This window comes from Capsicum annuum, chromosome 2 (genome assembly GCF_002878395.1).
Source record: "Capsicum annuum cultivar UCD-10X-F1 chromosome 2, UCD10Xv1.1, whole genome shotgun sequence".
Classification (NCBI taxonomy): domain Eukaryota; kingdom Viridiplantae; phylum Streptophyta; class Magnoliopsida; order Solanales; family Solanaceae; genus Capsicum; species Capsicum annuum.
Window position 1 is genome coordinate 56,075,368 of NC_061112.1, and position 27,173 is coordinate 56,102,540.

The window sequence follows — 27,173 nt, forward strand, 5'->3', positions numbered from 1 at the left end:
TTAGTTCATGTCAAGTATCAACACCCATAGTGAACACAATTCTTATTTTCCCATAATATTGATCTAAAACACTGAAACACTAGTAGCAAGTGGTGAAATTGAAGTGAGAAATAACGTTCTAATTAATCTCATAAAAACCCTATTTACCAAAAATTACTATCAGTTTATTGACTCACAAGTAACTTAAATTAACACCATATTCCCTGTGGGATTCGAACCCAACCTAGTTGGGTTATATATTTGACGTTTACCACTTACTCTCTCATAAGAGAGGTGTAATTTGGGCGTTTTAGCGCCATGGTGCCTTGTTTCCAAGGCGCCATGTTGCACGGTGCTGCGGTGCCTTGGTGCAACGAACTAGAAAAACCACTATGGTAGGCCACTATAGGACCTTTGGAATATTTTATCACGGCACTTGATGACACTTGTTTTTCACACTGTCGAGTTTGCCGGACGTTGGAGGCTGGGTCATTAGATATGTCTCTAGGATTTCACTTAACGGTCACCTAAACCTCTAATTGTGACATGCCTCCACGCATCGTTGTTAGCCTCAAGATGCATCGCTGGGTTCTTGAGCTACACTTCACGTCGTGGATAACCTCTAATTGCGAGGTTGTAGTTATACATGAAAGGACACTTGATATCATACTTATCCGTTTGGAATGAAAGGAACGCGACACTTGAAAAATAAGTGGCAAACTCAGGTGAGGCTATGCCATAGAATGCTCGAGGGTGAGGTGAACTCACAACACTTAGTGTGATTTTCCAAGTACGGATACACAAACCTCCTTTGGAGATGGATAAAAAAATAATTGGATTGGAGGGGGAGGGATGAACCGGAGCGACAAAGGGAAAGGGCTGAATCTCAGTGGATCGTTGCAGCAAGGCCACTCTTCCACTTACAAAACCCCATCGCATATTTAAGTCATCTGAAAAGGATTCTACCTGATGCTTTATGGAAATTGTACCCTTTAGCCGCGATGGCTTAGCCAACGACACGTGCCCTGAGGGGCCGAGTCCTCTGATGCTGGACGGCAAGCGGATGGAGGGCACATGCATTGCTTCTATCCCGGATTCTAACTTAAAGGCATTCAATCATAATCTAGAAGACGATAGCCTCACGCCACTGGCTTTTCAACCAAGCACAAAGACCAATTGTGTGAATCAACGATTCTTCTCGGACTAAGTTGAATTACTATTGTAACACTGTCATTAGTAGGGTAAAACTAACATGTCTCACGATGGTCTAAACTCTGCTCACGTTCCTTTTTTGTTGGTGAACAATCCAACACTTGGTAACTTCTGATTCACAATGATAGGAAGAGCCGACATCAAAGGATCAAAAGCAACGTCGCTATGAACGCTTGGCTGCCACAAACCATTTGTCCCTGTGGTAACTTTTCTGGCATATCTGTCTTTGAATTTTGAAAGTCTAAAGGATCGTTAGGCCACACTTTCCCAGTTTATATTTGTACTGGAAATCAGAACCAAATGAGTTTTTACCCTTCTGTTCCACATGAGATTTCTGTTCTCATTGAGCTCCTCTTAGGAAACCTGCGTTATCTTTTAATGGATGTGCCTCTCGAGCCATACTCCACACCTGACAATGTCTTCCACCTGGATCGGCCCGCAGAGCGAGTCTTGGGTCCAAAAAGAGGGGCAGTGCCATGCTTTCGATTTGTGGAATAAGTAAAATAACGTTAAAAGTAGTGGTATTTCACTTTCGTCTTTCGGCTCCCACTTATACTACACCTCTTAAGTCATTTTACAAAGTTGGACTAGAGTCAAGCTCAATAGGGTCTTCTTTCCCTCGTGATTCTGTCAAGCCCGTTCCCTTGGCTATGGTTTTGCCGGATAGTAGAAAGAGACAGTGGGAATCTCGTTAATCCACTCATGCACATCACTAATTAAATGATGAGGCATTTGGCTACCTTAACAGAGTCATAGTTACTCCCGCCGTTTACCTGCGCTTGGTTGAATTTTTTCACTTTTACATTCAGGGCACTGGGAAAAAATAACATTGCGTGAGCATCCATTGGGACCATCGCAATGCTTTATTTTAATTAAACAATTAGATTTCCCTTGTCCATACCAGTTCTGAGTTGGCTGTCTGACGCGTGGAGAAGGCCCTCAAAAGATCCATTCCCAGATCGTCCACCCGATGACCCGCTCTCACCACGGAAGTAGCTCAAGCAGTCCACCGACAATCGACGGATTCTTTACTGGGACCCCTGTGCCCATCCCTCAGAGCCAATCCGTTTCCCGAAGTTACCGACTACCTTTCCTACCTTATTCCGACCAGAGGCTTTTCACCTTGGAGACTTGATGCAGTTATGAGTACCACCGAGCGTGGATGACATTCGGTCCTTAGGATTTTCAAAGGCCACCGGGAGCGCATTGGACATCATGCCGGCTGAGCCAATTCCTGGGTGGGCAAACTCTTCCCGAGGCTCCCGCCGATGTATCCAGACTTCCTAACATTCCCCTGACCCTTAGGATCGACTAACCCATGTGCAAGTGTCATTCACATAGAAACTTTCCCCTCTTCGGCCTTCAAAGTTTTCATTTGAATATTTGCTACTACCAATAAGAACTGTAACAATGGCCGCTCTGCTCGGGATCGAGCCCAAGGTTTTTGCAGTGACCACCGTTCCTTTCTACTCATCGGGGCCTGGTACTTGCCCCGACGGCCAGGTGTAGGTCATACGCTTAAGCGCCATCTATTTTTGGGGCTATTTGATTCGACAGGTGAGCTGTTACATGCTCCTTAGTGGATTTCGACTTCCTTGACCACCATCTTGCTATCTTAATCGACTAAAACCCTTTGTGGGATCTAGGTTACCACAAAGTTTGGCACCGTAACCCAGCTTTTGGTTCATCCCGCATCGCCTATTCTGCTTAACTAAAATAGACTAATTTGAGCTCTTGATTCGGTAGCATAGCTCAACAAAGTATCCACGCTGTCCTACCTATTTAAAGTGTGAGAATAGGTAGAGGGCATTGTGCCACTGAGGCCTCTAATCATTGACTTTACCCAATAGAACTCGCTCGCGAGCTCTAGCTATCTTGACGGAAACTTTGGAGCAAACCAGCTAATAGATGATTTGGATAGTCTTTCGCCCCTATAACCAAGTTGGCCTCTACCAATGTTTGCTCTGGTTGTGCCCCACTCAGACATAGTTCATAATCCTTCGGGTCCTGACAGGTATGCTCACACTTGAACTCTTCTCAAAAGATCAAGGTCGATTGGCAGTGCACCCCTTAGGGGGATCCCACCAATCATCTTCCTTACACCTTAAGGGTTAACTCATCTATTGACTCGCACACATGTCAAACTCCTTAGTTCATGTTTTAAGACTGGTCAAATGGGGAGCCAACATGCTAACGTCTGAAGCACAGCAGCCGAAGAATAGTAGAGGCACACACTCTCTGCCATAATTGAGGAGATGACATTCCATAAGCGTAATGATAGCCCAGGCTTGGGCCGCCCCCAATCCATACTGGTCCATGCCTTGAGTCGATCAGTAAATTGGCTCATTGCCATTCCACATCATATTGGGGCATATCACCGGCCCCAATCCACTTAACTCCCGATGATTTCAAGCACTCTTTGACTTTATTTTCAAAGTCCTTTTCATTTTTCCCTCACTGTACTTTTTCGCTATCGGTATCTCACCCGTATTTATCCTTAGATGGAATTCACCGCCCGATTTGGGCTGCATTCTCAAACTATCCAACTTGTAGACAATGCCTCGTGGTGCTATAGGGTACGGGCACAACGGAGATCTCACCCTATCTGGCGTCCTCTTCCAAGTGACTTAGGCCTGGTCCATCGTTGATGACGCTTCTCCAAACTACAATTCGGATGATGGAGCCGCCTGATTCTAAGGCTACACTATTCCGGATTTGCGTGCTGTTACTAAGAGAATCCTTTTAAGTTTCTTTTTCTCCGCTTATTGATATGCTTAAAGTCAGTGAGTAATCCTGCTTGACATGGGGTCGCGGTCAGAGCGCCTAAGCACGATAGGGTCCTGGAGTCCTGATGCACGATTGGCTGTAGCCGTGACAACAAAGTGAGTTGAATTAGAACCACCACTTCCAATGACGTCTGTCGACGTGGATTCGTATTTAGTCCAGCCGTGAACTTGATGCATACGGGAAGCTAGTATCCATCCCACAACGATAGGCCTAATCCTAGGTAGATGTGCATTCGGCCTAATGGCTTCGGCCATAACTTGCATTCAAAGACTCGATGGTTCACGGGATTGCACAATTCACACCAAGTGCCGCATTTTGCTATGTTCTTCATCAATGCGAGGGTAGAGATATCCATTTCTGAGATTCATTTTTGTTTACACTCATGTGGGAGGGCCAAAGCACTCTGCCCGCGAGTATTCCCCAGTTGTTAAACACGTTTACGGGTTATTCTGCTGTGCAGGTTTCGACAATGATCATCCTGTAGGTTCACCTACAAAAATCTTGTTATGAATTCTTCTTCCTCTAAATGATAAGGTTCAGTGGACTTCTCATGATGTTGCAGGCAGCGAACCACCCATGTCACCATGATCCAAATATTTCACCATATCATTCAATCGGTAGGAGAAAAGGGAAGTGTGTGAAAAGGGCAGGACATAGTCAATGCGAGTTGATGAGTACGCTTACAAGGAATTCCTCTTTGAAGACCAATAATTGCAATGATATATCCTTATCACGATGAAATTTCAATGATTTCCCAAGCTAGTCGGCCAAGGCTATAAACTCGTTGAATACATCAGTGTAGCGCACATTCAGCCTAGAACATCTAAGGGCATCACAAACCTATTATTGCCTTAAAGTTCTACAGCCTAATAGGTCGTAGTCCCTCTGAGAAGCTGGCCGCCAAGGGATACCTCTGCATAGCTAGTTAGCAGGCTAAGGTCTCATTCTTGATTAATGAAAAAGTCCTGGGAAAATGCTTTCCCAGTTGTTTGTCTATCATAAATCCAAGAATTTCACCTCTGACTATGAAATACAAATGCCGCTAACCATGTCTGTTAATCATTACTCTGATCTCGAAGGACAATGTAATAGAATCGAAATCCTATAATGTTATCCCATTGCTAATGTATATAGAGCGAAGGCTTGCTTTGAACACTCTAATATCTTCAAAGTAACGACACCGTAGGCACAACCAAACCAGTTAAGGCCAGGAGCACATCACCGACAGAAGGGATGACACGATTGGTGCATACTATAGACGGATCAACCGACTTATCCCAAAGTCTAACTTCGGCCTTTTAAACTGTAACAACTTAAATATACGCTATTGGAGCTAGATTACCGTAGTTGCTGGCACTAGACTTTCACTCTAATAGATCCTCGTTAAGGGATTTAGATTGTACTTATTCCAACTACCAGAATCATTGAGTGTAGTATTATTATTTATTGTCACTACCTCCCCATGTTAGGATTGGGTAATTTGCATGCCTAATGCCTTCCTTGGATGTGGTAGCCATTTTTAGGCTCCCTCTTTGGAATCGAACCCTAATTCTTCATCACCTGTTACCAACATGGTAGGCCACTATCTTACCATTAAAAGTTGATAGGGAAAAAGTTTGAATGATGCATCATCGGCATAATGGTCGTGCGATCCATTAAGTTATCATGAATTATCACAGCAACGGGCAAAGCCCGCATCAACCTTTTATCTAATAAATGAATCCCTTTTTGAAGTCAGGGTTTGTTGCACATATTATCTCTAGAATTACTACAGTTATCTGAGTAGTTGATACCATCAAACAAACTATAACTGATTTAATGAGCCATTTGTAGTTTCACAGTCTGAATTTGTTCATACTTACACATGAATAACTTAATCTTTTAGAAAAGCATATGACTACTGGCAGGATCAACTAGGTAGCATTCCTTATCAACGCCGACATTGCATGATCTTGGCCTGCCCAAAAGGGCTCGGACGGGTTCAAGGCGAGCGCGACCGTCATTTGCAAGGAGCATCGTATAGGACAGATAGGAGCTGATAAAGACCCCATGCCCACTGTTTCTACCACATTCAAGAATCCCACCGCCACTCATGGACCATGACATCGCACGATGAAGCAAGGAAGGCATGGGACACAGGGGCGGTCTTTCGGTTCACCCCGCGCATGGAATGCGAGAGGTGAAAGCCGATAGATAAAACTTGATAATTCCTGCGCATTAGGTATGCAAAATAGGAAACTGACTTCAAGCAAGCCTAAATTGTTCTTGCCCCACAACTACGATGGCAGGCGTGTCAGGATGTCATTGCTCCAATAGGGATCAAAACTAATCGCACATGTCGTACAAAACTTACACGCCATGCGTCCAAATGGTCTATCGATGTATGCCCAGACCAGACCCAACACCCAGAAATAGATGTCGTGTGTTGTTACCCATGCGGACGTTGCAAGGCTAAATCAAGTCCTGCTTGACATGATAGCCCACCCTTGGGGAGAGCAGAGGAGATGAAGACACGTCAAAGCTACTGCATGAGTGTTGTCCATGTTGGACACTAGCACTCGATGCAGATTCAACTTGGACCCATGCGTGTAGCACCTGTAGCTTATTCCAAGACCAGCAACCAAAACTTATCGCACGCATAACAGCACCGCCTCATCCGTAATCAAGTGCCAACAGCCTCATCGTGGACGATGCCACTAATAGTAGACATGAGCGCACAATGAACTGTGGTTGACATTGTTTTTTGGGCACCAGAGGCTCGTACAGACTAGCCATGCATACTGCCATGTGCCCACACTGCATGTCGACATGCCCAGTGAGCGCCTATACCAACAAGCGATAGTCGCCTTGAAGTGCCTTCAACACCTCTACCCATATTATATATGCTTAAAAAAAACTCAAGTGACAGGAGTAGACATGATTCTGCCAGAAAATCATACTAGACATGTACGGACCAAAACTGCACATTTTGATGAAAGACTGAGCCAATGCACTCACAAAAAAGTCACGTAATTTGTAAATGATAATTTGCATTATGAAAATATATTTTTCAAATATTATTTATGAAAATTTAAAAAATAAATAAAAATAAATAAAAAAATATAAAAATATTTTTAAAATATAAAAACATTAGATAAATATTTCCAACGCATGAAGTAATCTTAAATCAATAATGAGTACATATTTGTACTTATGACGTAACAATATAAAATATAAAAATTTAAGGATATTAAATAAAATTTTTTTAAGAACATAAAAATAACGTGGGGGCATTAGTAAAATCACTCAAAATGCAATAGATAAGTAACAACCCCAAAACATGCATAGTAGAATGAAGTAACCTTAAACCAATAATTGAGTGCATATGTATAAGTATAACGTAACAATATAAAATATCAAAATTTAATGATATTCAATCAAAAAATTAAAAAAATATAAAAATAACATGGGGGATATTAGGAAAACCGCCTAGAATGAAAAAGATAAGTAACAACCCCAAACATATGCATATTAAAATGACCTTAAACTAATAATTTAGTGCATATTCATATGTAAATTTAAATATTTAAATATTAAATAAGAAATTGAAAAAAATACTTGGGGACATTACAAAAACTGCCCCAACATATGTGGTAATATTGAAATATCGTTAAAAAACACTTAGAGCGTGTATTTAACGAAAGAAGTATGCAACGGTGAGGATGATGATGGATGAATGTTATGAATATATTTTAGATGATCAAACCTAGGTTTACACTCTTTTGATTTTTGCACAGTGCCCTCATCGTCTCTATGGTGTCATGGTACCGTGATGAGCTCGAGGTGGGTGCAAACCACACATTTCCTAACTTAGGATGCAAGGGTTCCATGGTGCGCGGTGCCTTGGTTCCATGGTGCACAGTGCCATGGTGCCTTGGTACCATGGTGCGTGTTGCCTTGGTGTCATGGTATGCGGATCCATGGTGCGCGGTTCCATGGTATCTTGGAACCATGGTTCCATGGTGCGCAGTGCCTTGGTACCATGGTGCGCGTTGCCTTGGTGCCATGGTGTGCGATGCCATGGTGCGCGGTACCGTGGTGCCATGGTGCCTTGGTACCTTGGCGCCATGGCTCCTTGGTTCCATAGCACCATGATGCACGGTGTCGTGGTTTCCTGGTGCAACCAACTCGACAAAGACACCACTATGGTAGTCCACTATAAGTCCTTTAACATTTTTCATCACGGAACTTATTTTTCACCCTGCTGATTTCATTGGACGTCAGAGCTCGGGTCATTGAACAGGTCTCTAGGATTGCACTTGATGGTTACCTAAACCTCTAATTGCGACATGCCTCCATGCGCCGACGTTGGCCTCACGATGCATTGCTGGGTTTTTGAACCGTACTTCACATCACAAAAAACCTCTAATTGTGTTGCTGTAGTTTCGCACAAAAGGCCACTTGATATCATACTTAACCAATTGGAATGAAACCCATACGACACTTAAAAACCAAGCGGTGAACTCGGGTGAGGCTATGCTGTGGCATGCTCGAGGGTGAGGTGAACTCATAACACTTAGTTGTATTTTCCAAGTACGAATGCACAAACCCCCTTTGGAGATGGTTGGAAAAATGATTGGATTGGAGGGGGAGGGACGAACTGGAGTGACAAAGGGATGAATCTCAGTAGATCGTGGCAGCAAGGCCACTCTGCCACTTACATTACCCTGTCATGTATTTAAGTTGTTTGCAAAGGATTCTACCTGCTACTCAATGGAAATTGTACTTCAAGGTGGACATCGCGACCCTTCCTTCGTGATGGCTTAGCCAATGACACTTGCCTTTAGAGGAGGATACATGCATCACTTCTAGCCCAGATTCTGACTTAGAGGCATGCAGTAATAATCCAGCACACAGTAGCTTCACGCCACTGGCTTTTCAACCAAGCGTAATAACCAATTGTGTGAATCAACGGTTTCTCTCGTTCTAGGTTGAATTACTATTGCGACACTATAATCCCTAGGGTAAAACTAACCTATCTCACGATGGTCTAAACATAGCTCACTTTCCTTATTGGTGGACGAACAATCCAACTCTTGGTGAATTTTGCTTCACAATGATACGAAAAGACGACATCGAAGGATAAATAGCAATGTCACTATGAACGCTTGGCTTCCACAAGCCAGTTATACTAGTGGTAACTTTTCTGACACCTCTAGCTTCGAATTTTGAAGGTCTAAAAGATCGTTAGGCCATATTTTCATGGTTTGTATTCGTACTGGAAATAAGAATCAAATGAGCTTTTAACCTTTTGTTCCACATAATATTTTTGTTCTCGTTGAGATCATCTTAGGACACCTTCGTTATCTTTTAACAAATGTATCGACCCATCCAAACATCCCACCTGACAATGTCTTCCACTAGGATCGGCCCACAGAGCGAGCTCTAGGTCCAAAAAAAGGGGCAGTTCCCTATTTTTAATTCACAGAATAAGTAAAATAACGTTAAATGTAGTGGTATTACACTTTCCCCTTTAGGCTCCCACTTATACTACACCTCTCAAGTCATTCTACAAAGTCGGACTAGAGTCAAGCTCAACAGGGTCTTCTTTCCCCACTAATTCTGCCAAGCTTGTTCCCTTGGTTGTGGTTTCACTGGATAGTAGAAAGGTATGGTGGGAATCTTATTAATTTATTCATGTGTGTCACTAATTAGATGATGAGGCATTTAGCTACCTTGAGAGAGTTATTGTTACTCCCACCGTTTACCCGCACTTAGTTGAATTTATTCACTTTGACATTCAGAGCATTGGGTAGAAATCACTTTGGGTGAACATCTGTTGGGACCATCGCAATGCTTTGTTTTAATTAAATAGTTGAAATCCCCTTGTCCGTACCAGTTCTGAGTTAGCTGTTCGATGCGCGGGGAAGGCCTCCGAAGGACTCTAAGTTCATCCCTCAGCCGGCCAGCTGGGACCTGCTCTCGCCGTGGGAGAAGCTCGAGCAGTCCACCAACAGCTAACGGGTTCAGGGAATGGGACCCCCATACCCAGCTCTCAGAGCTAATCCTTTTCCCGAAGTTATGGATCCATTTTGCCGACTTTGCTTGCCTACATTATTCCATCGACCAGAGGCTATTCACCTTGGAGACCTGATGCGGTTATGAGTATGATCAGGCGTGGATGACATTTAGTCTTCCGGATTTTCAAGGGCCTTCAGTAGGGTACCGGACATTACGCGACTTGCGGTGCTCTTCCAGCCGCTGGACCCTATATCTCTCTAAGATAATTCTAGGGTGGATAGGCTATTAAATAGAAAAGATAACTCTTCTCGAGGCTCTTGCTAACATCTCCATACTTTCTAATGTTTCCATCAACAGCCACATCCCGGTTTAAGAATTTTAACCTAATTTCGTTATGGAGTAGGCACGAAACGTGCTATCTGTCGGGGTTCCCCGAACCCTTAGGATCGGCTTACTGATGTGCAAGTGTCATTCACATAGAACCTTTCCCATCTTTAGTCTTTAAAGTTCTCATTTGAATATTTGCTACTACCACCAATATTTGCACTAAAGACTGCTCCGCTCGAGCTCGCACCCAAGGTTTTGCAGCGACTGCCGTGCCCAACTAATCATCGGGGCCTGGCACTTTTCTCGATGGCTGGGTGTAGGTTGCATGCTTAAGAGCCATCCATTATTGGGGCTAGTTGATTCAGAAGGTAAGTTATTACACATACCTTAGCAGATTTCGACTTCCATGACCACCGACCTACTTTCTTAATTGATCAACACCCTTTATGGGATCTAGGTTAGTGCACAGTTTGGCATCGTAACCCAGCTTTTGGTTCATCCTGCATCACCAGTTTTTCTTTCCTAAAAGGGTCCACTTGGATCTCTTGATTTCGTGGTATGGCTCAACAAAGCAGTCGTTCCATCCTACCTATTTGAATTCACTGCCCGATTTAGGCTGTATTCCCAATCAACCTGACTTATAGATAGCGCCTCAGGTGCGATAGGGTCTGGGCACAACGAGGCTCTCACCCTCTCTGGCGCCCCCTTCCAGGGGACTTGGGCTTTATCCGCTGCTGAGGATGCTTTTCCGAACTATGATTCAGACGACGGAGCCACCCGATTCGGATGCTGGGTTATTCCCAATTTGCTCACCATTATTAAGAGAATCTTTGTAAGTTTATTTTACTTCACTTATTGATAAACTTAAATTCAGCGGGTAATACTGCCTGACCTGGGGTCGCGGTCAGAGCGCCTAAGTACGATAGGGTCTTGGAGTCCCAACACACAATGGGATTTAGCAGCAACAATAATACACTAAAATTACAAATCTTGTTCGGTAGCGTAAGTGGTCGCTGCCAAATATACAACCCAATTGGGTTGGGTGTCAAATCCCAAAGGGAATACTGTGTTCACTAAGTATTGTGGTTGTTAATAGACTGTTGATTGAAGGTTCCAAAATAGAGGGGATTTTGATTTATCAATTATAGTCAAATGTTTATCACAGAGAGTTATCCAAATATTAATTGTATTGCAAAGAATAATTTAGTTAGAGAAATCAAACTAGAGCTATGGTTACCAAGATGCTTAAGCATCTAGGGTTGTGAACTATATTGGATTCCCAATGAACAATTCTAATTGCAAGAGTAATTGAATTCTATGATTTACCCATTAGTCTCTCAACCTAAATGAGTAACTTATCCCTTAATTCTTTCAAACTTAACGAACATATTATTAATTCAACTATATTTTCACATGGGTTGATCCGGTTAAGGCATCCACCCTCTATCCAAAAGTTAAAGCCTTTAAATTTATGTAAACCCTTTCTTTTCCCAACAAGGACTTTTCTATTTGAACAAGTGTTGTTCTTGGGTTAACTTTTCAAGTTTGCAACCAAGCAAAGTCATTAAAGTGAAGAAGAGTTTATGCAATATCAATTACTCATGGTAATCTACTAGATTCACAACCCAAAATTATCTTTTTCATATCAAGGATCCCGTAGCCTTAGTTATGGGAGCTTAGCCACATATTTCACCCAAGAAAGAGAAGAAACCATTGTGTTATTCATAAATTAATTCAAAGTTTACTTACAAAAGTCACAATTGTTATTCTTCAATCTTCAATAGAAAATTTGATATAGGAATCTAGATCCATAAATCTCTAATAAATCTTCGAGAAAAACTATGTAATAATATGTTTCAAGTATGGAAAAACCCTAGTAAAATATAAAAGATTAAAAGATCCCTAATAAAACCTAAAACTGGGTATTTATGTGTTCCATCATAGAAGGAATTTAAAATTCAAATAATATAAAATCTGTGTCCAAAGTGACGGTCAAAGTGGTGGTCTGTTGCAAGACTGCCGGTCCACCATTTGGTCCGTCACAGGTAATCTTGGATGGTCACTTTCTGGTTAATACTGACGGTCCTATTGGTGGTCCATCACAAAACTGACGGTCCACCATCTTGACCATCACTGGTGGTACTAGAGAGTCAGGTTCTAGATAATCCTGATGGCTGGAGTAGTGGTCCATCAAAAGATCAAAGGTCCATCAAGTTGGCCATCACTAAGCCTTCCATTATGCCTGGTTCTGTTTATTTTTGATGGCTAAAGTGGTGGTCCATCGTAGGACTGATGGTCCACCACATGGACTATCACTAGGTCTTAAGAGTTCATGGGTTCTGCCTCGATCTGACGTTTGAGTTGGTTGTCCATCACAAAACTGACGATCCACCATTTTGACCGTCAAAAATATTTTTCTATTAATTTTCTGAGTCTTTTCCTTTAATCATCTCCTTACCTTGAAACACTAAAAATCAGCATTAAATGCAACCTTGGTTGCTTAAAAACATGAAATTTTCCTAAGAAAAAGATGAAAAATGTTCTCAAACACCGAAACATCAACACTCTCAACTTAAGATCATTGCTTGTCCTTAAGCAACTCAGCATCAAATTGCAAATATGAACAATACAATGACGGGAATTTACCACTGAACCAATTCTCACACAACAACTCACTTGTCATCCAAATCAAATGGTTTAACATGTCAGAGTCTCTAACTGGCATTGTTTCAAATTGAATTCATCTACAGGACATGGATACAAGTATCTACAGAGATCCGCCAAATTAAGTATGACTCAAGTTGCCCTCACAGTCAAGGAAATCCACCTATAAATATCTTTTGTGGATACAAATTACAACCCTCTCACACATCAAAGAAGTTGCAAACATAGCACATACACCAATAGACTTGCCCTTATCATCCAATGCCCCCTTATAGTTGAGTTCTAAGATCAAGCAGGTCTTTTTTAGGCTAGTTCTAAGGTATCAGGCTAGGTTCGTAAGGGATTTAGGACAAAGTGACTAAAAGCTACACTTTAACTCTCTTTGCCTACAAATTATTCTTACCAAGGCCATTACTTTGCTAGCTCATTTACCCATTCCGCATAGATTCATGCTTTACCACAATAGATCCCCTTTTTTTAATTTTTTTTTCCAAGCATCAGCCACCCTCAACTTAGGCTGATGCCAAAAGTCAAAGTGCACATTGTCTTTACTAGACCAGGGCCAAATACTTTAATTCAAATTCTCAACCAACTTTCCATTAGGTAGTTAACAGTCCCACAATAGCCACCCTCAACTTAGGTATTTTGCCTAAGTTTAGGTACACATTTCCCATTACTAAGCAACGGACAGAGCTAGGAGTCAACAACTGAAAGAAAGTTTACAAAAATGTTAGGTGATAAAAAATTCAACAAAGGCTCAAAGAAGGGTTGGAGACTTATTTTTGGTCAATTATTTTGTCTAAATGGACTAAAAGCACAAGGTGTCCTGCTATCACTTTCTATCCCATCAACTACAGAACAACATCAATTGAACCAGACAAGTTCTAGGTACTATACTATGTAAGAACTATTATAAATGCTCACACACATAGTGGCAACATATTCACACCTATTCTACTGTTCTTAGGATTTGCATATTCTAGGAGACAAAAGTAAACAGTTAAATGGAAATAATTATAGTTAGATGCCAGCATCATTCATCATCCATATTCACAACAAGACACTACCATAAACAACATTTTTATTTCATGGCCCAACCTTAGCAACATAACAAAACTTAAAAACAAGAAAAATGCAAATCTTAAGTTAAACCTAAATATGCCGCTTCTACTAGATAACACATAATAGGGGTCCAAAATGTCAGCAACACAACCCCCCATGTTACAAGTACCCCACCCCCACAGAAAAATACATGTATTATTCTCAAAGCATTAATTCAAGTACAAAGGAATGGCTATACTTGTATTGTCTCTTATTCATCTGAGGAATCTGTGAAGTGTGGTGAGGCTCTTGCATCCTCACCTTGTGCAACGGTGGCCCTTATGATGGTAGGGGAACTCCAAACCTTACCCTCCTAGATTGAAGGAATCATCTCTTGAACTAATGTTGAACTTTTCCCCCTTGCTGGGGCAGCACTCGTAGATACTCTTGCTGCTTTATCTTCTTCTCTCTTCTTTCTCTTTTCTTCATCTTTACTTGATTTCTTTTAAGCTCTCTTTAGATCATGTTGTTTCTTTTGCTCTGGTGTCATTTCTTCTCTCTTTTTCTCTTTTCTTCTTTCCTTAAAGCTCGCTTATATATTTGCTGCTTTCTTTTATCCTTCAGGGGTCTTCCCATCAGATTTAAAATCCCTTCATCATCATCACTCACTACTAAGGATGGTTCAAAAATAGTCTGCTGAGGTTACCTTCCATTCAACTCTACTATATTGGCCTTTGCCTACTCAAATTCAGCCACGAGCTTTGCAAGATCAGGGAGGAATAATGCATCTAGCCTTTTGTTGATGTGATGCTCCATGATATCCATCCCAGCCTAAATAGTTTGGAATGGATGGATTGTCTCATCTATAATTTCATCAACAAAAGGCTTCAATTCTGACGCTCATTTATCTAACTATCTCTGAAACCTCTTTTATAGATTTACTAATTTAGCAAAATTTTATTGCGTTACCTGTATTCGGTAAAGTCTGTTCTGCCCATAGATTGTGAAAAACTCGAACCTACAGAAGTACCAGGAGGTACATATTCTGGTGGTACATAAGTGGTGATAGGCAACCACATACCTGCAGGAATTTTTGTAACATCAGGGGCTGATGCAGATTGAGTCTGGTAAGTTTGAGGCTTGGTGACACGCATCTCAAACTTTGAGTCATTTTTTGACTTCTAAATGTACTGTCTATGTGTAGTCGGGATTTCATTGTAAACTCTACGGATCAGGGGCACACCTGCCTATTTGTATTAATTAGTGATTAAGCAGGGGAATGGTAATGCACTGGATATCTTATGTGCCCTGACGAACATCTCATCTGCAATAATCTATCCAACGTCAACCAGCAGCCCTAAAACTAAGCTTTCCACTAATACAGCTCTATGTTTATCCAAATTTCCATCACCTTTTGTTGGCATCAGCCTTAAGAGAACAACGACCAACCAGAACTTAGCCTTGAAACTAATGGAATACTTTGTAATACACTCCCGCTGATTGGTCAACCAAGATAGGTTGCCGTCATCAGTCAATAATAAAACTACCTAAGGTCTCTGAGTGGATGCAGTTCTCAACCTATACTCGAGATCAGATATATCAGGGGGAGCATCGTACTCTGTCCCAAACAACTGCCTATTGATTGTTCGGGCTGAATATTGATAGTGACTCTTCAGATAGGTATGGATTGTCTGTTTGGCAAGCTTGCAACTGATGTCCCCTTTGGACAATCCATTTCTACTAGAGCAATATATTTGGAAAAGAATTCTCTTACCCAATTTGGTTGATAAGTTACCAGTGGCCTACCCATCCATGCTAGTTTATACTCACTGAAACGAGATTCTAACTCAGGATATTCATGCAGCTCCGTTGTCATAACTTGATGTTCCTCTGTGAATGGCTTTTTTATTTCTCTTACTGTAGGTGTCAATCCATCACAGAATTTATCTTGTGCTCCCTCTGTTTACCATCTAATAGCCTCTCAAACTTAAGAATCCTTATGCTTGATAACATTAGCATCCTCAGGTTTAGTATCTATATCTGTCGCTTCTATTTGTTGTCCCAGGTTAGTAGCTTCAGTTTTAAACCCGACAGGCTTGGGTTGATTTGTAGCAACCATTACCTCATCTAGGATTTAGCTGGTACTTCTTGTGCTACTGTGGCTCTTCTCTTCAGACTGGGGGAGCATGGAAGTTTCCCTTTAGTGTTGCCTGGTGTTGTACCCAAGTTTAGATTTATTTCTACCCTTTTGGGATCTTTCTCCTCTGTTTGGTGGAAGCTTACAAGCCATAACTCCTTGATGTTGTAGAAGTTACTCCTGTACTTGCTTACAAATATTGAAAACAAGCTTAACTTAAAACTCTACAATTGCTTCCAAGAATGTTTGAGATGAAGATAAGGAAAAGAGGTGGTCACTTAAATAGGGAAGAAGGGAGTAGATAGAGAGTCCTAGGAAGAGCAAATGCCTTCAGATATTTTAAATCCAAAAGAATTTGGTTAGTTGAAGAAGGTGAAAAGTGTATAATATATGTGACCTCTCTTTTACCTCTTTAAAATCAATTGGGCCAAATACGGGTCACTTAAATAATAAATAATTTTAAACCAACCCAACCCAGTGCTAGGGTAATTTAGATGGCCTCATTAATGGTCCATCGGAATATGATGAACCACCAATAGTGTCGTCACTTCTTACGAGAACATTGTCACTTCAGCTTACATGCACCGGTCAATTTGGCGGTCCACCAATTTTATGACGGTCCACCACTTTAACTGTCACTCCTTACCAGAATTTAGGCCACCAGCTTGATTTTTGACAGTTAATTTGGTGGTCCACCAAATTTGAGAAGGTACACCAATTTGACCATCAACTTTATCCAGTGAATGAACTTTGAAGAATTTTTGCGATGGTGGAAATGGTGGTCCGTCAAATGACTAGTGGTCAACCAAATCAACCATCACTTTTGTTCTAGTAGCTCCTATTTTTATCCCCTTTTTCCAGCTATATTACTCCTTCTTTTTTCTGCATTTTAAATCTTGTACACTTTACAAACACATCAAAAATGCACTAGAAATGTTTTACAACAACACATCATGGGTTGCCTCCTACTAGCGCCTGATTTATAGTCGCATCATGAGTTAGATATCTTGATTACTCAGACTTCATTGAGATTGATAGTATCAATACTCCTTATCGAATCTTTTGGACCGATATACAGTTTCATACGTTGCCCATTTACCTTGAAGACACTTCCATCTTCATTTTTAAGATGAACTACTCCAGATGAGTAGACTTGACTCACTTTAAATAGGCCAGACCATTTAGACTTAATCTTACCTAGAAATAGTTTGAGTCTGAAGTTGATTAGAAGCACCAAGTCACCTCTTTGGAAATCCCATTTTTAATCCCACGGTGGTGGTACTTCTTCATTCTTTCTTTTTATAGGTCAGCCCAATCATAAGCTCCAAGATGGAACTCGTCCATCTCATTTAGATTCCCTAGTCTGATATTTGCTGCCTTATTCAAATTCAAGTTAAGATGCTTCAGTACCCACAACTCTATATGCTCTAGCTCAATCGGCAAATGGCATGCCTTGCTATAATCCAATTGGTATGGGAAATGCCAATAGGTGTCTTGAAAGCCATTCGATAAGCCCATAAGGCATCGTCCATCTTCCTAGACCAATCCTTCCTGCTAGTATTTACAGTCTTGTAAAGGATATCTTTGATTTTCCAATTAGAGATTTCCAACTGCCCACTGGTTTGTGGGTGATATGGTGTAGCCACTTTATGCTGCTTAACTCCATATTTTGCCAAGGTGGCTCTGAACATTTTGTTGCAAAAGTGTGATCCTCCATCATTGATAATGGTACGTGATACCCCGAATTGAGAGAAGATATTTTTCCTCGAGAATGTAACAACTCTCTTCCCTTCATTATCTGCTAGAGCCACTACCTCAACCCATTTTGACACGTAGTCAATTTCCACTAATATGCACTTTATCCCAAATAATCTCACGAAGGGCCCCATGAAATCAATGCCCTAGACATCAAATTATTATACCTCCAACATTTTAGATATTGGCATCTCATGGTGCTTTGAGATGGACCCTTGCCTTTTGACATTCGTCATACCTCTTCACAAACTTGTAGGCATCTATGATTAAAGAAGGCCAACAGTAGCCACTCTAAAGCACTTTCCTTGCTTTCTGGTCACCTACATGGTGACCTCTAATTGGGGAAGCATGACTCGCTTCCAATATACTCAATATATCTACTTCTGGGATGCACCATTTAATAATACCATCCACACATCGCCAAAAAGGATATGGCTCATCCCAGAAATAATGGTTCACATCACAGAGAAAATTTTTCCTTTGATGAAAGCAAAGTTTCTCTGGAATCACCTCGCTCACCACATAGTTGGTGAAATCAGCATACCAAGGTATTTTCTCCATAACAGCATCAATGATTTCCTCATCAGGAAATGCATCATTGATCTCAAATTCATCTCTAGCTACTTGTTCCATTTCAAGCCTTGATAGGTGGTCCGCAACTTGATTTTTTCAACCCTTTTGATCTTTGACTTCAAATTCAAACTCTTGAAGTAGCAGCACCCATCTAATCAACCATTGCTTTGCATTCTCTTGAACTATCAAATAACTTAAGGCTGCATGGTAAGTGTGGACACCCACCTTGGTTCCTAGAAAATACGCCCAAAAATTTTCAAAGGCATAGAAAACTACAAGAATTTCCTGTTTTGTGATGGTGTAGTTCTTTTGAGCTTCATTCAGCACTTTGTTGACATAATAGATAGGATGAAACAATTTGTCTTTATTTTGTCCCATCACAGCTCCAAGGGCAACACTACTTGCATCACATATTATTTCAAACTGTTTTTACCAATCCGGTGCAACAATAATAGGAGAATCAACCAGCTTCCCTATAAGGAATTCAAATGCATTCAAGCAATCATCATCAAAGGAAAATTTGACTTCCTTCTCCAAAAGTTTGCAAAGGGGTTTTGCAATCTTTGAGAAGTCCTTTAGAAACCTCTTATAGAATCCAGCATGGCCTAGGAAACTTTGCACTCCCTTCACTGAAATAGGAGATGGAAGCTTCTCTATAACTTCAACTTTTGCTCGGTCAACTTCAATCCCCTTTGCTGAAATTTTGTGTCCGAGAACAATGCCCTCCTTTACCATAAAGTGTCATTTCTTCCAATTAAGTACAACAGTAAACTCCTCACACTGCTGCAAGGCCATACTCAGATTTACCAAGCAGAGCTCAAAATAATCACCAACAACTGAGAAATTATCCATAAACACCTATAAGGTGTCTTCAACCATATCAGCAAATATCGACATCATGCACCGCTGAAAAGTGGCAGGTGCATTACACAACCAGAACGGCATCCTATTAAAAGCAAATGTGCAATATGGGCACGTGAATATCATCTTCTCCTCATCTTCAGGACAATAAAAATCTAGTTGTAACCAGAATGGCCATCTGAGAAACAGTACCAACCTTTTACCGCTAGCCGATCAAGCATCTGATCCATGAAAGGAATTGGGAAGTTATCCTTCAATGTCCACAAGTTGAGTTTTCTGTAATCCATATAGACCCTCTATCCAGTAGTTAGCCTGAGTGGAATCAACTCATTTTTATCATTAGCCACCACTGTCATGCCCTCTTTATTAGGCACACAATGAATAGGACTTAACTACTTACTATCTGAGATAGGGTACACCACTCCTGCATTTAGCCACTTAATAATTTCTTTCTTCACGACCTCTTGCATAGGTGGGTTAATAAGGGGCTGATGTTCAATAGTCGGGATACAATCCTCCTCTAGCTGAATTTTATGTGTGCATATACTAAGAGGAATGTCGATAATGTCTACAATTGTCCATCCAATAGCCCTCTTTTATGTCTTACAAACAGAAATGAGGGCTTTCACATGCTGTTCACCTATGTCATTCATAATAATAACAGGTAATGTATTCCTGTTGCCCAGAAATACATACCTTAAATGACTAGGCAACTCTTTCAGCTCCAAAGTGGGTGGCTCTTCAATAGACGGCTTAGCTGGTGGACTGGGATGATTTTTCAAGTCCAAATCCATCTTATTTGGTGCATAAGAATAAGACTCCATGCCTATAAAGGAACACACAGTCTCCTTATAATCTTCAATACTATCTTGATCAAAATTCATTAATATAGAATCTAAAGTCTCCACAACAAATTTTTCTTCTATAGGTACTTCCTGCTCCTCCTCATAATAAACATCCACAATAGAAAATACGCACATATCTTTATGTTATATCATAAAATGGAATATATCAAATCAAACTACTTCATCATTCATCCTGAATAGTAGCTCATTTTCCTTTAGATCAATAAGTACACTCCTGGTTGCAAGGAAAGGTCTACCCAAGATTATGGGCACCTCAAAGTCCACCTCACAATCGAGAATGACAAAATTCACTGGAAATATAAAACTGTCCACCTTTACTAATACATCATATAAAATCCCCACGGGCCGCTTAACAAATCTGTCTGCCATAACTAATCTCATGTTTGAGGGAGTATGATCCCCAAAACCCAATTTTTATACACATCAAGAGGCATCAAGTTTATACTAACTCTCAAATCACAAAGAGCTTTTGCAAACTCAAGAGGTCCAATAGTGCATGGGATAGTGAATGCTCCTAGTTCTACCTTCTTCTGCACCAACGAACTTATGGAAATAGCACCATAATCTTAGAGATTGTCCATCGTCTCATAACTAACTGTCCACTTCTTCGTAACTAGGTATTTCATAAACTTTGCGTACCCAGGAATATGCTTCAATGCTTCTACCAATGGTAAGTTGATTGTTAAATGCTTAAGCATGGCCATAAACTTGCCAAACTTTGTTCCATCAACCTTCTTTTTCAATAGATGGGGAAACGAAGGAGGTGGTTTTGTGAGCCCAGTATCCACCACTTCAGTCTCCTTTTCCTTATTTTTCTCCAACGTATCAACCTGCTGATGGTTGGATGGTGTATTATCTATAACTTCATCCAATTTTTTATACGTCACTAGATAAGTTTCTTTATGCTCAATATCCTCTGTAATCATAGCTTTGCCTACAGACACGCCTGGTAATACCTTACCACTCCGTGTGATAATTGCCATGCAGGAGCTATTATTTTGAGGATTCTAAAATGTATCACTTGGAAAAGTTCTTCTCTTTCTCTGATTTAATACTATTGAGTCTTGTCTCATTTGCTGCTCTAACTACTTGATAGAAGTAGAATGTATGTTTACCAACTGACTCATGGAGGACAAGTCACTCTTCATAGTGGTCACCCTAGAGTTGGTAGTCTCAACTCCCTTTAATAATTTCTACATCATGTCCTCCATGGATATCTTGCCAGAGCTAGTTAAAGAATTATCTCTTTTTGCAGGAGTGTATATAGTCCACTCCTATTATTTTTGCTCTTCCAGTTCCCTTTATCTGTATTCTTGTAACAAGCTTTATCGTAAAAGGTCCGACCTTAATTTCCTTAGTTATTGCCTTGGAAACCCCCCTGATTATTTAGATAGTTTGCCTCTTCTTCCGAATTGAAATCAGCTCTCCCCTGGGATGCAACAGCTTTCACCTTCTCTATTTTTCCATAGAATAGATGATTAGTCAGCAAATCCATCCATCTTTTTAAATATGCCATATCCTGGTCATGTTCTTTCTCCTTCTTGCATTGCTCTGCAGTTCTACTACTAGACACAGTAGGGCTTGCTACCATAGAATTCCTAGTATGCAAAGCTCTAATTTGTTTGGTTATCCGATCAAGCATCTCTGAGGCCTCCACAAAATTAAGGTCAACAAATGACCCCCCTGCAATATTATCCATGACTGGTTTCGTAAAGAGTTCAAAGGCCGATAAAGAGTCTCTATCAAAATGAATATCCATCATATTATGGTTAGAGCATTGCATCAATTTATTTTAAACTTCCCCCAGGTCTCATGAAGAGCTTCAGTGGGAAGCTATCGAAAGTTACTAATTTCATCCCTCAACTGTACCCTTCTGGAGGGTGGAAAAAATCTTTTTAGGGAAGCCTCTTTCAACTGCCTCTAATTGGTTATAGAGTTAAGAGTCAGTTCATTTAGCCATAGAGTCGCCTCTCCAAACGGAGGCAATGAAAACAAAAGCAGGCGGATAGCATTCTGACCTACTCCTTGATTATCAAAAGACTTGAAAATGGTGACAAAATTCACCAAATTCATGGTTGGATCATCTCCAAGAAGACCACCGAACAACCCCTTAAGATGAAGGAGTTGAATTATCATACTAGTAATATTGAATTTAGCTCTTGGTGCAAGATATGGAGTAATAATAGCTCTAGTTGTATCCACTTCATCCATTCTATCTTCGTCATCGTTCAGATCAAACAACATTGTTTTATGCTCTTGCATTACCTAAAAGGGGTGATTTCTATTTACATTCTGATTCACTGGTACAGCCACATTCTCTGTACGCCTTGGGTTAATAGGATATAACAAGTCATCATCCCCTAAATCAAAATCATCAAGATTAGGATGACGTGCCTGTTGGCTAATATTCTACTAATTTACTTGAGCTCCAGCTAGAGCGGCTAGTCTTTTATCCTCTTGGGGGTCTACCATTATTCCTATTAACTACAGTTCTAGATGTATTGGTAATAAAGGGGCACCCAATCTCCGTGTACTTTGCATACACAATAACTAGCCTGCACCAAACAAAAACAACAAACAAAAGTCAAATTTGAGAAACTTCACCAAAGATCAATTGACAAACACAAACTTAATTGACAATATTATTACCTGACAATGATGCCAAAATTTTATACACCCAAATTACAACACTCGTTAGAGAGTGTAAGAGATCGCCATCAAATATAGAACCCAACTGTGTTGGGTGTCGAATTCCATAGGGAATACTGTGTTCACTTAGTACTGTGGTTGTTATTAGACTGTTGATTGAAGGTTCCAGAATAGAGAGGGATTTTGATTTATCAATTGTAGTCAAATGTTTGTCACAGAGAGTAATCCTAATATTAATTGTATTGTAAAGAATAATTCAGTAAGAGATATCAAACTAGAGCTATGGTTACCAAGATGCTTAAGCAACTAGGGTTGTGAACTATTTTGGATTTCTAATGAACAATTCTAATTACAAGAGTAATTGAATTCTATGGTTTATCTATTAGTTTCTCAACCTAAATGAGTAACTTATCCCTTAATTCTTTCAAACTTAAGAAGTATATTATTAATTCAACTATATTCTCACATGGGTTGATCCAGTTAACGCATCTACCCTCTATCCAAAAGTTAAAGCATTTAGATTTATGTAAATCCTTCTTTTTTTCAACAAGAAATTTCTATTTGAACAAGTGTTCTTCTTGGGTTCACATTTCAAGTTTGCAACCAAGAAAAGTCATTAAAGTGAAGAAGAGTTTATGCAATATCAATTACTCATGAGAATCTATTAGATTCACAACCCAAAATAAGCTTTTCACATAAAGGTTCCATAATCCTAGTTATGGGATCTTAGCCATACATTTTCACCCGAGAAAGAGAAGAATCCATTGTGTTATTCATAAATTAATTCAAAGTTTACTTACAAAAGTAACAATTTTTGTTCTTCAATCTTCAATAGAAAATTTGATATAGGAATCTAGATCCATAAATCTCTAATGAATCTTCGAGAAAAACTATGTAATAATATGTTTCAACTATGGAAAAACCCTAGTAAAAGATAAAAGATAAAAAAATCCCTAATAAAACCTAAAAATGGTTATTTACATGTTCCCCTATAAAAATAACTTAAAATTCAAACAATATAAAATTCTCATCCACAGTGACAGTAAAAGTGGTGGTCCGTCGCAAGACTGACGGTCCATCATTTGGTCCGTCGTAGCTAATCCTGGATGGTTACTTTTTGGTTAATACTGACAAACCATTTTGTTGTTCGTCACGAAACTGACTGTCCACCATCTTAACTATCGGTTGTGGTGCTGGAGAGTCAGGTTCTGGATAATCCTGACGGCTGCAGTGGTGGTCCATCAAAAGATCGATGGTCCACCAAGTTGGTCATTGCTGAGCCTTCCAAAGTGCCTGGTTCTATTTATTTCTGAGTCCCAAAGTGATCGTCAGCCATATGGAATGTCACTAGGTCTTCAGATTTTATGGGTTCTACCTAGATCTAACGGTTGAGTTGGTGGTCCATTGCAAAACCGATGGTCCACCATTTTTACTGTCAGAAATCTTTTCTACTAATTTTCTGAGTCTTTTCTTTTAATCAGCTCCTTACCCCAAAACACTAAATACCAGAATTAAATGCGACCTTGGTTGCTTGAAAATATGCAATTTTCCAAAGAAAAAGATGAAAAATATTTTGTCAAAGGCCTGCACATCAGACAACAAAGAGAGTGAGTTACAACCGCCACTTGCCACGACGTCCATCAACGTGGACTTGAATTTAGGATAGCCACGAATACGAGATGCATGATAGGCCAGTATCTGCCCTGCGATGACAGTGTACCCCGTGATTCAGGCTCGATTCGAGGGGGGCTACACATTACGTGATGCCCAGGTAGACATGCCCTCGGCCTAATGGCTTCAAGCACAACTTACGTTCAATGACTCGATGGTTCACAGGATTCTACAATTCACACCAAGTATCGTATTTGGCTACTTTCTTCATCGATGCGAGATCCAAAATATCTATTGCCGAGAGTCATTTTCATTTACAAAAGAAGCACAGGTCCCTCCGATGCACGCCGCAGATGGGGCGCGAGGGGCAGACTATAAATTTAAGTACTCCTTGGCATTTTCTGTGATGGGTTCCATTAGTCACCCGACACGCACGCTGGGCACACACTCTGGGGATGAGGTGGAGGCACTCGCGTGGAAGGGTTAAAGAACCCCGCCCGCATGGACTACCCAGATGTTAAACATGTTTGCGGGTTATTCTGCGGTGCAGGTTTAGACAATGATCCTTCCGCAGGTTCACCTATGTAAACCTTATCACGGCTTCCCCTTCCTCTAAATGATAAGGTTCAATGAAATTCTCACGATGTCGTGGGAAGAGAACCACCCATGTCACCGCGATTAGAATATTTCACCATATCATTCAATCAGTAAGAGAGATAGCGATGTGTACAAATGGTAGGCACGTAGTCAGTGTGAGCTGATGAGTCGCGCTTCCAAGGAATTCCTCATTGAAGACCAACAATTGCAATGGTCAATCCCTATCACGATGAAATTTCAAAGATTACTCGGGCCTGTAGGTCAAGGCTATAAACTCGTTGAATATATCAGTGTAGCGTAGGTGCAGCTAAGAACATCTATGGGCACCACAGACCTTTTGTTTCCTCAAACTTCTGTGGCCTAGAAGGTCGTAGTACCTCTAATAAGCTATCTACGAAGAGATACATCTGCATAGCTATTTAGCAAGCTGAGGTCTCGTTCGTTAACAGAATTGACTAGACAAATCGCTCTTCAAACTAAGAATGGCTATGCACCACCACCCATAGAATTAAGAAAGATCTCTCTATCTGTTAATCCTTACTATGTCTGGACCCGGTATGTTTCCCCATGTTGAGTCAAATTAAGCCGTAGGATCCACTCCTGGTGGTGCCCTTCCATCAATTACTTTAAGTTTCAGCCTTGCAACCATACTCCCCCCAAAACCCAAAAACTTTGATTTTTCATAAGGTGCCAACAGAGTCCTAAAACCAACATCCACCGATCCCTTGTCGGCATCATTTATGGTAAAGACTAGGAAGGTATCTGATCGTCTTCAAGCCCCCAACTTTCGTTCTTGATTAATGAAAAAATCCTTGGTAAATACTTTCGCAGTTGTTCGTCTTTCATAAATTAATAAATTTCACCTCTTACTATGAAATACGAATGCCCCTGATAGTCTCTGTTAATCATTACTCCGATCAGAAAGGCCAACATAATAGAACCAAAATCCTATAATGTTATCCCAATCTAATGTATAAAGAGTGTAGGCTTTCTTTGAGCACTCTAATTTCTTCAAAGTAGCAGCGCCGGAGGCACGACCTTTCCAGTTAAGGCCAGGAGTGCATCGCCGACAGAAAGGACGAGACGACCAGTGCACGCTATAGGCAGACCTTCCAACCCATCCCAAAGTCTAACTACGAGTATTTTAACTGCAACAACTTAAATATATGCTATTAGAGTTGGAATTACCGTGGGTGCTTGCATCAGACTTACCTTTCAATGGATCCTCGTTAAGGAATTTAGATTGTACTCATCCAATTACCAAACGTATTGAGACCGTTATTATTATTTATTATCACTACCTCCCCGTGTCACGATTGGGTAATTTTCGTGCCTTCTGCCTTCCTTGGATATGGTAGCCATTTCTCAAGCTCCCTCTCTAAAATTGAACCCTCATTCACCATCACCTGACACCACCATGGTAGGCCACCATCCTACCATCGAAATTTGATAGGGTAAAAAATTGAATGATGTATCGCTAGCATAAAGCTCGTGCGATCCATCGAGTTATCATGAATCATCGCAACAACGGGCAGAGCCCACATCGACCTTTTATCTAATAAATGCATCCCTTCCAGAAGTCGGGGTTTGTTGCAGGTATTAGCTCTAGAATTACTATGGTTATCAAAGTAGTAGATACCATCAAACAAAGTATAATAGATTTAATGAGCCATTCGCAGTTTCACAGTCTGAATTTATTCATACTTACACATGCATGGCTTAATCTTTAAGACAAGCATATGACTACTGGAAGGATGAACTAGAAAGAATTCCTCATAAATGCCGGTATCGCATGATCCCGAACTTCCTGAAAGAGCACAAATGGGTTCAAGGCAAGTGTGACCATCATTTGCAAGGAGCATCATATAGGGTAGATAGGAGTCGATGAAGACCCCATGCCCACTACGTCTACTGCATCTGAGAATCCCAACCACCACTCGCGGACCATGACATCGCACGACAAAGAGAGAAAGGCGTAGGACACGAGGGCGGCCTTTTGGTTCACCCTACGTACAAAAAATAAGGGGCAAAACGCAATCGATAAAACTTGATAATGCCTGGATATTAGGTATGTAGCACAGGAAACCGACTTCGAGAAAGCCTAAATTGCGCTT

The 27,173-nt window shown here is 40.7% G+C and overlaps 4 pseudogenes; 1 reads left to right on the top strand and 3 right to left on the bottom strand.

Annotated features, from left to right (window-relative positions):
• Window positions 1–839: 839 nt before the first annotated feature.
• On the bottom strand, window positions 840–4,002 carry LOC124896479 (annotated as a pseudogene).
• Window positions 4,003–8,612: 4,610 nt separating this feature from the next.
• On the bottom strand, window positions 8,613–11,206 carry LOC124896486 (annotated as a pseudogene).
• LOC124896159 lies at window positions 9,875–26,469 on the top strand (annotated as a pseudogene).
• Window positions 24,613–24,768, bottom strand: LOC124896462 (annotated as a pseudogene).
• Window positions 26,470–27,173: the final 704 nt, after the last annotated feature.